At 45.8% G+C, this 11,139-nt stretch overlaps 1 non-coding gene across 1 annotated transcript; it reads right to left on the minus strand.

Moving 5' to 3' along the window:
• Positions 1-10,838: 10,838 nt before the first annotated feature.
• Positions 10,839-10,913, minus strand: Trnas-cga. Its single transcript has one exon. It is a non-coding gene; the product is annotated as a tRNA-Ser (tRNA).
• Between the last annotated feature and the right edge of the window lie 226 nt (positions 10,914-11,139).

Here is an 11,139-nt window from a genome sequence, read left to right on the forward strand (position 1 = left end):
AGATATGACTATTCCCTAGTTACTATGACTTAGTGGGTGACAGGTGTGAACATATGTTAGGTCACCAAATGGTGGCGCCTACTACCTGTTTACACTGCAAAAGTAATGGGTGAGAAGAATTATTTACAGTTCTTGTGGTTCCCAAGTTTTCAAAACTAGATTAATTATGTTTGCACATAAAATTGCTCTCTACAAGAGGTGTAGCACGCATCTTAATAGTAACAAACGTCTCTTCTGATACACGGCTCAGTTACAATATTATGTTACGCCTAGGTGTGCCATTTGAAAGAAAGGCCACTTCTGTGACTTAAAGTTGGTAGATGCCTGGTGCTTGTTGATTTGTTGACACATAAAATCCACTGGTTCAAATTCAAATGGCTCTGAGCAATATGGGACTTAACAGCTGAGGTCATCAGTCCCCTAGAACTTAGAACTACTTAAACCTAACTAACCTAAGAACATCACACACATCCGTGCCCGAGGCAGGATTCGAACCTGCGACCGTAGCAGTCGCGCGGTTCCGGACTGAAGCTCCTAGAACAGCTCGGCCACCGCGGCCGTCTAAATCCACTGGCCAACACAGTATTAACAACAGGTGCATGTGGGTGGACCCTTTCTGGCCTAGCACCGGGGCAGTCACTGACCTGTGCGGTGTGCAGGGAGGGGAGCCCTCCGCTCCACCTGCTGGATGAACCTTTTCTCAGGTCACCCACAGCCCATCTGTTTCTGAAACAATGGTAAGACTCAGATTGAAAGTTTTGCAAGTCAACAAAACATTATAGTGGCACGTGACAATGCTGACATGATTCGTTGAAACTGGCACCTAATCAGGCAGTGCAAAAAGTGAAAGTACTTACGGTGACGGCAACTATTGAGCAAAGTTGACAATCTAAGTGGTCGACAGTCCTAGAACATGTGTCCCACGGGAGGCCACGGCGGAGGAGGAGACGTTCCATGGCTGACGTCTGGCCTCTTGCGGTGGCTGCAGTGAGGCATCTTCCAGACTGGACGGCTGCCGGAATTGCGAGGTGCACAGGCAGATTCTGGTGTTCGCTGCGCGGCGGGACTGCTTGCAGTGACTTAGCGAACTGAACTGCCGCAGAGTGGTCGGGCGTCTTCCTAGATAGACGTCCGATGGAGTAACGTCTCCTCGGTGCTTGAATGGTACGTGATTTGCGGAGGCAAAGGAGTCCTTCCACATGGGTGGCGCTGTTGTCAGGGATGCGCGTGCCACTGGCCTCTTGGCTGGCTCCTCTTATGGCGCAGCATTTATTGTTCCTGTGCACTTCAAAACAGACAGGCACGTTTTGGACACAATCCAACTTGTTGAGGTGGATACGCAAAACTTGTCGTACTTTTGCGGTCTGCGTCTGCCAGTGCAGTGCCTTCTGAAAGCCGGAGCACCAGCAATCTGCAAAACAGGTCAGTGTAGCGGGTAGCCGCGGTCGCAGGCGGAATGCTGGTATACGTAACCCACAGTAGGCGAGAACTATAAGACAATATTAAAATTGCTACACCAAGAAGAAATGCAGATCATGAACAGGTATTCATTGGAAAAATATATTATACTAGAACTGACATGTGATTACATTTTCACGCAATTTGGGTGCAAAGATCCTGAGAAATCAGTACCCAGAACAACCACCTTTGGCCGTAATAACGGCCTTGATACGCCTGGGCATTGAGTCAAACAGACCTTGGATGGCGTGTACAGGTACAGTTGCCCATGCAGCTTCAATACCATACCACAGTTCATCAACAGTAGTGACTGACGTATTGTGACGAGCCAGTTGCTAGGCTACCATTGACCAGACGGAAAAATTGGTGAGAGATTTAGAGAATGTGCTGGCCAGGACAGCAGTCGAACATTTCCTGTATCCAAAAAGGCCCGTACAGGACCGCCAACATGCGGTCGTGCATTATCCTGCTGAAATGTAGGGTTTAGCAAGGATCGAATGAAGGGTAGAGCCACGGGTCGCAACACATCTGAAATGTAACGTCCACTGTTCAAAGTGCCGCCAATGCGAGCAAGAGGTGACCGAGACGTGTAACCAATGGCACCCCATACCATCACACCGGGTCATACGCCAGTATGGCGATGACGAATACACGCTTCCAATGTGCGTTCACCGCGATGTCGCCAAACACAGATGCGACCATAATGATGCTGTAAACAGAACCTAGATTCATCCGAAAAAATGATGTTTTGCCATTCGTGCACCCAGGTTGATCGTTGAGTACACCGTCGCAGGCTCTCCTGTCTGTGATGCACCGTCAAGGGTGACCACAGCCATGGTCTCCGAGCTGATAGTCCATGCTGCTGCAAACGTTGTCGAACTGCTCGTGCAGATGGTTGTTGTCTTGCAAACGTCCCCATCTTGTTGACTCAGGGATCGAGACGTGGCTGCACGATCCGTAACAGCCATGCAGGTAAGATGTCTGTCATCTCGACTGCTAGTGATACGAGGCCATTGGGATCCAGCACGGCGTTCCGTATTACCCTCCTGAACCCACTGATTCCATATGTTGCTAACAGTCATTGGATCTCGACCAACGCAAGCAGCAATGTCGCGATACGATAAACCGCAATCGCGATAGGCTACAATCCGACCTTTATCAAAGTCGGAAACTGATGGTACGCATTTCTCCTCCTTACACGAGGCATCACAACAACGTATCACCAGGTAACGCCGGTCAACTGCTGTTTGTGTATGAGAAATGGGTTGGAAACTTTCCTCATGTCAACACGTTGTAGGTGTCGCCACCGGCGCCAACCTTGTGTGAATCCTCTGATAAGCTAATCATTTGCATATCACAACATCTTCTTCCTGTCGGCTAAATTTCGCGTTTGTAGCATGTCATCTTCGTGGTGTAGCAATTTTAATGGCCAGTAGTGTAATTTCTCCATTCCTTGTTTTGAGAGGTCAGTGCATTTAAATAAGTTTATATTATATGCCAAAATAGATAATTTGAAAGATTATAGTTGTCGTCATGATGTGATAGATTATCCCCCTTTTGAATATCGAAGCTCGTAAGAAAGAATATACGAGACACCTCCTTTAATGTATAGTATAGATAGACTTGTATCAGATTGTTGGCTGGGAGACGCCGAGTGGTAGGTTTCAGTCGGCTGATCGGGAAGGGATGTCTTCTTCTGTGCACAGTGGCCACTTTCCTCGTAATAGGACAGTTCTAAGAGAATCTGATGCGTATAGTTGACGATGATGGGTGTGCGTATAAAGTAGTGTCACATTTGTGTTTATGCTGAGACATGTACAATACTGTATGTATGATGATGAGAGAAGGGAGAGAGTATGAACACCGGTGACGCTAAACATACTACTGCTCTCGAATAGCACCAGTGTGAACCACCAGGATTAAACCCCCATCTAATTGACGAATCATAATCAAGATCTCTTCACTCCACCAGACACAGATGATGAGTTTTGGATCTAAATCCGGGACATTGGTGCAAAATTGTGGTGATCAGTAACTTTACATCACTACCTCTCCTTCTATTGTCGGGCAACTATTCACGGATTAAGACTGGATGCTGCTGCGTCGCACAGCCTCTGCACAGTGGCTGAAGAGGTGGATTTCTTTGTACTGTTCACTGTTTCTATGTATGTGACAAAAATCTTTAAAAGTTTGAAACGTCCCCTTTGAACAATTATACAGGACTGTGCTTAAACTGACACACAATATTTTGTTAGCGCAACGCAATCTGACTTTCAAAATTCCCTACAAAAGAATGGCCCTGACTAACATTAAACTATACCTTTCACAAATCACTTACCTCACAAAAAGCTTCGCTGCTCAAGCTACTGCAATACAGCGAGCGCCACTACTGCCAGCTAAATAAAAGATTCAAACTATGGAAGGCACTAACTACTGGTAGGCACAGTTAGCAAATGAAAGATATTAATAGAGAACAAACAATGTATTTACCTTGATATCATCATATATAAATATAGCAGTTCATGACAAATTTCAAAACTCCGCCATCTCTCTCCCCACATTCACCACTGCTGGCGGCTCACCTCCAACTGCGCAACGCTACGCGCTGTTCACATCCAGCTGCCTAACACTACAATGGCGAGTATTACAACAATGCAAAGCAGACACAGACTGCACACAGCACAGCCAGTGATTTTCATATTGAGCGCTACGTAACGTTGCCAATAAGAAAACATAAACAGCCTACTTACATAGCCCCCATGCTCCCCACAAAAAATTTTACAAATTTTTTTTTGGGCAGTGGCCAATAATGATTTGATAAAATTTTTTGAAAATTGGTTCAGAAAGACACATGGAGGAAATAAGTACACTATCGGAGAAAGTAGCCGAACTTTCGGATCAGGTCACTAACTTATCTACAAAGGTAGATGATGATCTGAATGACACAAGACCCGTAGCCTTCACTGACACAGAAGAGTATGAACAAATAAGAAAATTCAAACAAAATCAAAATCAAATCAATACACAGTACAAAAGCGAAATCCGGGAAGTACAAGATCAGTTGACGCAGGTAATACAAGAATTACGTATTTCAGAGGACACTCGCTCTCCAATACGGGAAGAGGGACATAGAAATACGGAACAACCACAAAATAATAACACAGGACACTTCGGAAATTATGAAAGAAATTGGCAAGGCGCATTGGATTTTGAGATGGAACCGCCGAAACGAAGTAACAATGACCGACATGCGACTCGCCGACATGACGATTTTGACTATAAGCTGTTCATTACTACACGTAAATTCAAAACATTTAAGAATTCCGGCAATGACATTCATCCACAAGCATGGCTCCATCAATTCTCTCATTGTTTTCCTCCCAACTGGTCGTTAAAGCACAGATTAGAATTTATGTGTGGCTACTTAGAGAATGAACCAGCTGAAAGAATGCGATCGGTCATTCACGATTGCCACAGTGAAGGAGAAATTTATCATGCTTCCTCTCAGCATATTGGTCTCAAGCTACACAAGACCGAGTAAAACATAGCATCATCATGATGAAACATTTCGAACAATCTGAATTTTCCAGTCTTGTGAAATATTTTGAAGACATGTTGCATAAGAATCAGCATCTTTCAAACCCATACAGCCCCTCAGAACTCATCCGCATTTGCTTACTCACATTGCCTGAACATTTACGACATATTATTTTAGAAGGACGTTGCAAAGAAGACATTGAGGCTTTTCAGGGACTGTTACAAGAACTGGAAATTGACACAGACAGTCGCGGGATGCGAAAACAGGAAAACAATCACTACAGGTCACATCCGTCACAATTCCGTGACGACAGAAACAATAACTGGACACAACAGGTCTATTCTTACAACGCAAATCGTGACCAAAATAGACACCAACCGTACGACAACCGTTGGCAGAGTAGTAATAATTACAGGGAAAGATCACCTCCGCAGTAGTGACTATCACAGAGACAATCAGAGAAACAGACAATATGGGAACCAAAATAATTATTATTACGGGAGACAGAATAACTTTAGACGCAACGGTCCAGCGCGCAGTTACGATTCAGGGAGAAATTCTCCACCACTTAACCGACAAGAAGGAAACTACAGGAACTACCGACATGACGACAGACGATGTGATCGTAACGACAGACCTGAATTGCATCAGAACTGGCGGGATTCAAACAGAGCAGGGCCATTCTTTTGTAGGGAATTTTGAAAGTCAGATTGCGTTGCGCTAACAAAATATTGTGTGTCAGTTTAAGCACAGTCCTGTATAATTGTTCAAAGGGGACGTTACATGAAACGTCCCCTTTGAACAATTATACAGGACTGTGCTTAACCTGACACACAATATTTTGTTAGCGCAACGCAATCTGACTTTCAAAATTCCCTACAAAAGAATGGCCCTGACTAACATTAAACTATACCTTTCACAAATCACTTACCTCACAAAAAGCTTCGCTGCTCAAGCTACTGCAATACAGCGAGCGCCACTACTGCCAGCTAAATAAAAGATTCAAACTATGGAAGGCACTAACTACTGATAGGCACAGTTAGCAAATGAAAGATATTAATAGAGAACAAACAATGTATTTACCTTGATATCATCATATATAAATATAGCAGTTCATGACAAATTTCAAAACTCCGCCATCTCTCTCCCCACATCCACCACTGCTGGCGGCTCACCTCCAACTGCGCAACGCTACGCGCTGTTCACATCCAGCTGCCTAACACTACAATGGCGAGTATTACAACAATGCAAAGCAGACACAGACTGCACACAGCACAGCTAGTGATTTTCATATTGAGCGCTACGTAACGTTGCCAGTAAGAAAACATAAACAGCCTACTTACAAGTTGCATGAGTCATACGTACGAAGACAGAAATATGAAAACACCGGAAGTATTGGCGTTCAAAAGAGCTTCCAGTCGGCACAGAATGGATAAGTACAAGTCCTGTATAGTTTGTAGGGGAATCTTATACCATTGTTCCTGCAAATAAGTGGTAAATTCAGATAACGATGATTGGGATGCATAGCGATCAGGCACCCTTCTCTCCAAAAGTAGACGACAATTTTTCAATTGTATTGAGGTATGGCGACTGTGGCGACGTTTCCTACCTGTGCTCACAAAACCAGTCTTGAACGATGCGAGCTGTGTGAACGGGGGCCCTGTTGTATTGCAACACACCATTATAGTTGAAGAAGAAAACGCTGTACCATAGGATGGATCTGATCAGCCAAAATGATCACATAATCCTTGGCAGTAATGCGACCTTAAATCCCCCCCATGTTTCACTCTTGGAAGGTAAACTTGGCTAGAAGTTGGAAACTGTGAGAAACAAGATTCATCCGACAAAATGACTTCCCCCATTACTCCACAATCAAAGTTTTATGGCTTCGGCATCACGTTTTCCTGTTAAGGGTATTTCTGTCATACACTATACGATCAAAAGTATCTGAACACCCCCAAAAACATATGTTTTTCATATTAGGTGCATTGTGCTGCCACCTAGTGCCAGGTACTCCATGTCAGCGACCTCAGTAGTCATTAGACACCGTGAGAGAGCAGAATGGGGGCGTTCCGCGGAACTCACGGACTTCGAACGTGGTCAGTGGGTTGGGTGTCACTTCTGTGATATTCTGTACGTGAGACTTCCACACTCCTAAACATCCCTAGGTCCACTGTTTTCGATGTGATAGTGAAGTGGAAACGTGAAGAGACACGTATATTTGTTGACTGAGAGAGACCGCCGACAGTTCAAGAGGGTCGTAATGCGTAACAGGCAGACACCTATCCAGACCATCACACAGGAATTCCAAACTGCATCAGGATCCATTGCAAGTACTATGACAGTTAGGCGGGAGGTGAGAAAACTTGGATTTCATGGTCGAGAGGCTGCTCATAAGCAATATATCACGCCGGTAAATGGTAAACGACGCCTCGCTTGGTGTAAGGAGCGTAAACATTGGACGATTGAACAGTTGTGTTGAGTGACTAATCACGGTACACAATGTGGTGATCCGATGGGGTGGGTGTGCGTATCGTGAATGCCCGGCGAAAGTCATCTGGCAGCGTGTGTAGTGCGAGCAGTAAAATTCGGAGGCGGTTGTGTTATAGTGTGGTCGTGTTTTTGATGAAAGGGGCTTGCACCCCTTGTTGTTTTGCGTGGCACTATCACAGCACAGGCCTACATTGATGTTTAAGCACCTTCTTGCTTCCTACTCTTGAAGAGCAATTCGGAGATGGCGATTGCATCTTTCAACACGATCGAGCACCTGTTCATAATGCACGGCTTGTGGCGGAGTGGTTGCACGACAATAACATCCCTGTAATGGATTGGCCTGCACAGAGATCTGACGTGAAGCCTATAGAATGGGATATTTTGGAACGCCGACTTCGTGTCAGGCCTTCAATCGATACCTCTCGTCAGTGCGGCATTTCGTAAAGAATGGGCTGTCATTCCCCAAGAAACCTTTCAGCACCTGATTAAACGTTTGCCTGCGAGAGTGGAAGCTGTCATCAAGGCTAAGGGTGGGGCAACACCATATTGAATTTCAGCACTACCGATGGAGGGCGCCACGAACTTGTAAGTCATTTTCAGCCAGGTGTCCGGATACTATTGATCACATAGTGTAGATGTATGGTTATTGACTTCCAGAGCCTCCTGCAATTACCACCTTACTGATCTGCCTTCGTGTTGTTTCGATGCTGACAGTGTTCGCGAGTGCGACATTCAGTTCTGTTGCAGTGACTTTTCCAGCTGTCGTCCTCCAATTTTTCGTCATAATCCTCTCCAATGACCTTCTGTTACTACCACTCAACACACACTTTCGTCTGCATTGTGATTTTGTGGATGACGTTTTCCGCTTTTCCTGTATGCGGTGTAAACCTTCGATATAGTGCCTCTTGAAACACCAACACTTTGGTTGAAGAAGCACTCAACATGCGAGTACCAACAAACTGCCCACGTTCGAATTCACGCGGCTCCGACATGATGCACTCACAACCACACAGTACGCTGTTCTGACTACGGCTGACACTTGCAGCGTATTGACGGCATTACTGAGCCAGATGGCTGGTCGATCATCAGCGGTAGACTTGTTATCTTTGGCGCGTCCCCGGGCATGAGCATCTTTGCGTTTTCGGCTGGGGCGCGCGGGACGGCGAGAGGCAATCGGTTTGGGGCGGCCGGCGAGACTGGCGGAATTGTGGCTCGGGCGTAAGCACATGTGTGATGTCTGTTACGCTGGGGCTGTTTGCTAATCGTAAAACTCCTGCGGCGATTACTGGTTGCCTGGAAGGCATTTCAGATAAATTGTGCCAAGCCTCGCAGTGAGAGGGGAGTCCGGAGTTGGTGTTGGCCTAGATGTTTGTACAAATTGAGGTGCCTGTGTGAGAAGCACGGCGTGGGCCTGTTAGTTGCTTCGTCCTTCTGGCAGCCACCGCAAGCGGATGTTCGGCTGGAATGTCTACAGTTTGTGGTGAGCATAGTGTGAACAAGTTCTCGTAGGATCTGCTCCCAGCCTGACTCTTAGCCTGTGTTATTTGTGGGTGCCGACCTCTTGTCTGTTACTGCTTCCGGGTGTCCTGTAAGATCTCACAGCAAAACTGTGTATTTGTGGCATTCTGTGTTTCTGGCTCAGCCTCCGCCTAGAAAGGGGAAAGATTTGGAATTCCTTAATGCTGTAATTTAAACATATAAAAAAAATTGTCCTTTCAGAATAAGCGCCTGTTTCTTTGGGACACTGCAGTTCAAACAGGAGTGGCGTAATGTTAATGAGTATTTGTTAATCGTCAAATGAAGTGTATTTAATGTCTTGCTGTTTTCTGGGGCACGCATCTGTGTTCTTGAACTCATTTTGAAGTGTTCTGTCGGGTGAATGACTGCTCCCCACTTCAGTGTATTCTTTTGAGTACTATTGTAAGGTTTTTTTGGATATTTGTCAGTGGGGCGTATTGATTCAATTTGTTTTCTCTTTCTTTTGAATTACGGTGAATTGTTTAGTTTACCTGGTTATTGGCTTAACTCGCGCTTCACGCACTAAATCAGCTGATATTGAAATTGTTTTTTTTATTCCTGTTTAATGTCAGACAGATTCAAATGTAACTTCATTTATGTTATTTGAAATAATTGTGTTGGATTGACCTTAATGAATTATGTGCAGTCCAAGAAAGGGACCCAGTCCTACATTAGTGCTTAACAGTGGCGTGTGGTTCGGGTTGTGAGCCCCGTGCTCCTACCAATTACACAGATGACTTTCGTGGTCAAATACAACAGCACAACCTGCAGGCTTGGCTACCAGTCTGCATTTATATTCAAGCACACATTTCTGGCGGTTTTCCCATATTTTTATGCAATGCCTGTAGCAGAGTTGTGGTACCTTCTGTGAGGTCTTGTGGCTGTAATTATCACTGTGCTGTTGTTCAAGTGTTTTTAACTCTGGCAGCTTTTTGAAACATATACTGCCACACACAAGCACAGCCCTGTTAGATGCCACAACCCTGTTTTACAGCTCTAGCGAATCTATATGTACATTAATTCCAGGTAGCGATGCATCATCCGCGACAGGAAATTGACAGTTGCGTTGTCCGCTGCCGTCGCGGTTCGGACGGGGCCGTTACTGGAATACCGCACCCCTCGTTCGCCGCCACACGGCATGCGTGTTGGCTGCACCGTGAGGCCAGACTAACCGCACAGCGTTTGTGTTACACGGGTTGCCTACACTGTTCTCAGAGTCCGGTGATAGTTTCGGAGACGACGCACGACCCGCGGAGCAACATCACGCGTCCAGCTGTTCCACTTCAGATTGCTTTCAACTCGATAAGATGTCCGTAATCTCTTTTCCCCTAGATGAATAGTGACAAGGAGCGCATGAAATAAAGACCAACGAGCTTCCTAAACATCATTGTCTTAAGGCATTGGTTCCATTCTGGAGACTCACACAGGCACCTCATGGACCACGTATGATCAGAACTCCTTCACTGGTTCGCAGCTACGAGAAATGGCGCCATGTCTTTCCACTCGTTCCACAGAACACAAAACTCCCCCGTTTTCGTTTAGTCTATTCTCCACTCCAGTCCAGTGACATAGCGTCCGATTTCTGAACGGAAAGCGACATCATTCGCGACGTGGAGCATTGTCTCTGGATACAATGGGCGCCGTACGTTACATTTATATCGACGGTTCTGAATCGGAGGTGGGTGCCGGATACGCCTTCTTCTTCCCTTCTAGAGGCGCCTACCAAATATTTGCGCTTCCATATAAATCTTCTATCTACTGTCGGAGTTTCCAGAATGAGATTTTCACTCTGCAGCGGAGTGTGCGCTGCCTTCCTGGCAGATTAAACTGTATGCCGGACCGAGACTCGAACTCGGGACCTTTGCCTTTCGCGGGCAAGTGCTCTACCAACTGAGCTACCCGAGCACGACTCACGCCCCGTCCTCACAGCTTTACTTCTTCCAGTACCTCGTCTCCTACCTTCCAAACTTTACAGAAGCTCTCCTGCGAACCTTGCAGAACTAGCACCCCTGAAAGAAAGGATATTGCGGAGACATGGCTTAGCCACAGCCTTGGGGATGTTTCCAGAATGAGATTTTCACTCTGCAGCGGAGTGTGCGCTGATATGAAACTTCCTGGCAGATTAAAACTGT

Source organism: Schistocerca piceifrons, chromosome 8 (assembly GCF_021461385.2).
Source record: "Schistocerca piceifrons isolate TAMUIC-IGC-003096 chromosome 8, iqSchPice1.1, whole genome shotgun sequence".
In the NCBI taxonomy this organism is placed as follows: domain Eukaryota; kingdom Metazoa; phylum Arthropoda; class Insecta; order Orthoptera; family Acrididae; genus Schistocerca; species Schistocerca piceifrons.